Source organism: Heloderma suspectum, chromosome 2 (genome assembly GCF_057233095.1).
Source record: "Heloderma suspectum isolate Gila_16-S chromosome 2, 16-S_ref, whole genome shotgun sequence".
Taxonomy (NCBI): Eukaryota; Metazoa; Chordata; class Lepidosauria; order Squamata; family Helodermatidae; genus Heloderma; species Heloderma suspectum.
The window spans coordinates 60,567,387-60,571,887 of NC_139459.1; the positions used below are offsets into that span (position 1 = coordinate 60,567,387).

General features: G+C 44.1%; 1 non-coding gene across 1 annotated transcript; it reads right to left on the reverse strand.

Moving 5' to 3' along the window:
* Window positions 1–1,666: 1,666 nt before the first annotated feature.
* Window positions 1,667–1,830, reverse strand: LOC146352282 (U1 spliceosomal RNA). The gene has a single exon (XR_014788724.1). It is a non-coding gene; the product is annotated as a U1 spliceosomal RNA (small nuclear RNA).
* Window positions 1,831–4,501: the final 2,671 nt, after the last annotated feature.

Consider the following 4,501-nt stretch of genomic DNA (forward strand, 5'->3'; position numbering starts at 1 on the left):
TTGAAAATCTAGCTAGTCTGTTCCAAGATAGATGCCTCAAAACGTACTGGTTATTTTTAGGACCTGCTTACTTTATTACCACATTTATTTATGTATTTATGTATTTAATACCCTGCCTTTCCACACTCACCCCCCAAAAGGGCACTCAAGGTGGCTAACAGTAATAAAACCAAGATTAAAATAAATGTAATTACAACCCACATAAAAACAAATAGAACAAACAATTATAACATCTCAATAAATAAAATAAAAACAGCAGGTTTATTTGAACTGAAAAAGATAACCCAAGCATCTTTCTAACTTGAAAGAAGTTTCAAGAACACAAGATGTTAAAATGGCACTGCTCTTTTTGTAAGAGTAAAGTAGCTGGTGAAGGTTAGTTCTCTTTTTGAAATAGTAGTTTCATCATTAAACTAGGTAGTACAACATACTGGAGGTTGGGAAATTGCTACAGAATCTAGGCTGAGCTTATATATATCAAGAAAGGCTGCTTCTTAATATATATTTTGAACTTAGTTTCTATTCCCACATGGAATATACACAAGTATTGTGTTGGAAGGATTGCATGTTTAAAAAGTAAACTGTAGTGTCAGTCTTCAAAATACATATAAACAGTTACTAGAAAAGGTCTGGGACCTGTCTGCTTATATGTTAAAGTAATGGTGTGGGGGGGGGTGCGTGCATGCACGTGTGCTTCAAAATTGATGTAATATGCATGTATTTTATACTCTGGTATTAGAACCAGGGTATAAAATATGTCGTAAGATGCAGCCCTCAGCTTTGGATGAAGCAGAAAGGATTTATATGTAGGTATGACTTCAACATGCAGTTTTGTAATTTAAAGAAGAACGAGGGCAGCACGCTTCGATAGAGAGAGAAGAATTATGCAGCTGCCCCAGTTAGAGGATTGAGGCCTACTGACAGTCATGCTGTTACGGTGTTCCTAGAATGAATTGGAGCATTAAGTTCACCTCAAGTTCCCAAGGGAACTTGAGGTCACTTCAAAGCCATGAGTTCACTTCAAAAAGATGTTTTCCTCTCTGCTTTGGTTTGGGACTGAATGTTAGTCAGATGTGCCACTGAGTGAAATGTTGGCTTGGCTAGAAATGGAATCAGTCACATCTTCCAAATCAAGACACTCTTGCTGCCTCCTTACTTTACTCCAGAAAACCAACTCTGCCTGTTAGGATTCACTGTTAAAGACCTCCATCTTGCTTCATGGTATCTGTGGACATAGGAGACAGGATGTCTTCTGTAACCTGTATTGACTGAGAATGCCTGAGGAAGGTGCTTCCCTGCCTGCATACTTCATGTGTGACAGGTGATTTGGCTACCACCGCCTTAAAAGGATGTGGCATGCAGGGAAGCAGAGACAACTGCACAAGCCTCATGCATAAGGTGGCCATGAGCCCTACTTTTTAGTAGGCAGTCCTCTTTTTGAAGGCACTCTTTGTTTGAAGGACTCTCCAGTCCAAGTCCAGTTTAAAGATTAAAAAAAAAACCATCAGAAGGGACAGCAAGGACCTTGAAGTTGCCCATCAACAGATAGCACCTGAACAGCAGACTGAGCAGAGTCACGGCTCACCTGGTCACACTTAGTCTCCCCCCCCCACCCAAAGATCCATTATGTTTCTGTTAAAATCATAGACATTTCTACATTTAGACCTATACATATACATTACCATATGCAAATTTTATGCAAATACAGCAGGCAGTCGAGTTCTGCACTTGAGGAAATCGCAAGGGTCAGCACACCTGGAGTGCAATGGATGAGCCTCACCCTGGACACACCTATGTCATGATCAAGGTGTCTCCCCTGCCAGGTAATATATGACCTCTTTTGTCCTGTTTTTTGGTTATGCACCTCCTCTTTGGGGATGATGCATTAAGTGGCCACCCTCATTGGGCAGTCCAGCCAAAAGGTCTGTCTGCATCAAATTAAGATGGCCATACCTTTTACAAATCACACTTGCCATCACAACAGGGATTGTTCTGCCCAACCAACGTTTGACAGGATTCATTGATCACAATGTTGCAGGATGGTTATAATGATGGTGGCTGAATAGCAGTTTTAAAAAATGTCAGTGCCTAAATTTGCCTTAGGATAGGAGCCTTGTATGCCTACCGTGTTCTCTTGGGTTGTACGTATAAAATAATTATTTCCTTCATGATCAAATAGGACACTCACAACTAAGCATGGATGCGTCTATCGGTTTCACTTTCTCTTGCATACTGGTTTGTTGTTTTTTTAATCTCAAGTTCTTTCCATCCCTTCTATGAAGAAATTTGTGAATTTTGGTACATTATCAAAAATGGACTGAAACTAAGTTCTCACTCATCCATACTGGCGAAATTCAGTAGGCTCAGCTATTCCAAGCATGGAGAGAGCCATATAACTGTTAAAGATGAGGAGCCTGTCAGAAAAAAAATAGATGCTGACCCTAATTCAGCACTACAAACATGGTTGAGTATAGAGGGATTCAAACCCAGACTTTTAAGAGCTAAGCACTCAAAGTCCTGGGCCTGAATGGACAAATATGTAGGGTTAGCGGAGAATTCCACCATGGATTTCAGAAACCCGTGGCGGAACTGCCTCCCGTCCCCCGCCACCCCGAGGAATCCCCCTGGGACGAAGCTTACCTGGGGCAGATGCGGAGGCAGCTCCAGCAGCGGCTCCGGTGGCGGCGGTGGCTGGTCTCTCTGCCGGCTGCTGCAGCCACAAATGGCAGCCGTTGTAGCGGCCACCATTTGCGTCCTGCCTGCCAGGCTGCCATAATAGGCTATGTAAGTATTTACGTAGCCTATCACGGCAAAGAGCAGGGACGCAAACGGCAGCCGCTACTGTTTGCGCCACTGCTCTTTCCGTGATAGGCTACATAAGTATTTACATAACCTATCACCGTAAAGGCAGCCATTTGCGTGGCTGCCTTTACCGTGATATGCTATGTAAATACTTACGTAGCCTATCACGGAAAGAGCAGGGGCGCAAACTGTAGCGGCTGCCGTTTGCGTCCCTGCTCTTTGCCGTGATAGGCTACGTAAATACTTACTTAGCCTATCACAGCAGCCTGGCAGGATGCAAATGGCGGCTGCTACGACGGCCGCCATTTGTGGCCACAGCAGCCCGGCCGCGGACGGAACTCCGACTGCGGACAGCCCTGGCTGGTGGCTCCGTGGAGCTGGCCAGGGAGGATTCCAGGGGGAGGGACAGAGCGCCTCCCCCCCACCGTGGATGCCCCTGCACGGAGCCACATAAGGGATTCGTACATCCTTACAAATATGCCAGTTTGATTTCTCCCACATTCTGATTTTAAAAAAAGAATTATTTCTGTCCTGTTCATAAAGAAATTTGCAAATTTTGGTAGGTTCTTACCCCCACACCCACACCGCCAAAAAACAAATATAATTCTCACCTGATTCTCAGCTCAGACAAGCCGGGCTGTCTCAAGGAATTTTGGTACCCTAGACAAGGTACAGTTTTGGCAAAAAAAACAACAACCCACACATACTACCACTATTACTTCCTGAACATCATGGAATATGTTCATGGGGGGAAAACACAAGTTTCCTACTAATACCTTCTACATTTAATTTCTTCCTTTAATATGGAAACATTTATCTGGGTCACCATCCCATAAGGTACATAAAACATATGTACCTTGGCAAGGCTCAGCACACAGTACAGGAAAGCACCATATTAGCCAGTCCAGGTTGCAGCCACACACCAGTTTAAATAACAGTATTTTCAAGTGGCAGTGGGCTGAACCAATCAGACACTGCTTTGGGGACACTGTATTGAACTGGGGTCCTGATTCTGTCAGGGTCCAGTCAAAATAGATGCTTTTAGATTACCCAGATGAAACAAAACCACTTGTGACAGTTTATTGATTGAAAATAGATGCAGAATGAATGGGCAAAGAAAGCTCACACCTCTCATCAGCCAATGAAGCTGTCACAGCTGGGTATCTATCTGAGTCCCCAAGATAGATGAGAAGTCATTCCTAGAGCCACAAGTTTCTCCAGGCTGGTAGCATGCTTTCCCCCATGGAGCAAGACCAGAGACCAAAGCTACCTTGCTTGCTTGTATAGATTTTCTCTCTCTAAGCTCAGAAGCTGATAGGGAGAAGGGGCACGTTCCTTTCCATTGGAAGGTGAAGCAAAACTTATCTCATCTTCTTCTTGTTGTTCAGTCATTAAGTCGTGTCCGACTCTTCGTGACCCCATGGACAATAGCACGCCAGGCCTTCCTGTTCTCCGCTCTCTCCCGGAGTGTGCTCAAGTTTATATTCATTGCATCAGTGATGCTATCTAGCCATCTCATCCTCTGCTGTCCCCTTCTCCTTTTGCCTTCCATCTTTCCCAGCATCAGGGTCTTTTCCAGGGAGTTTTCTCTTCACATTAGGTGGCCAAAATATTTAAGCTTCAGCTTCAGTATCTGTCCTTCCAATGAGCAGTCAGGGTTGATTTCCTTTAGGATGGACTGATTTGACCTCCTTGCAGT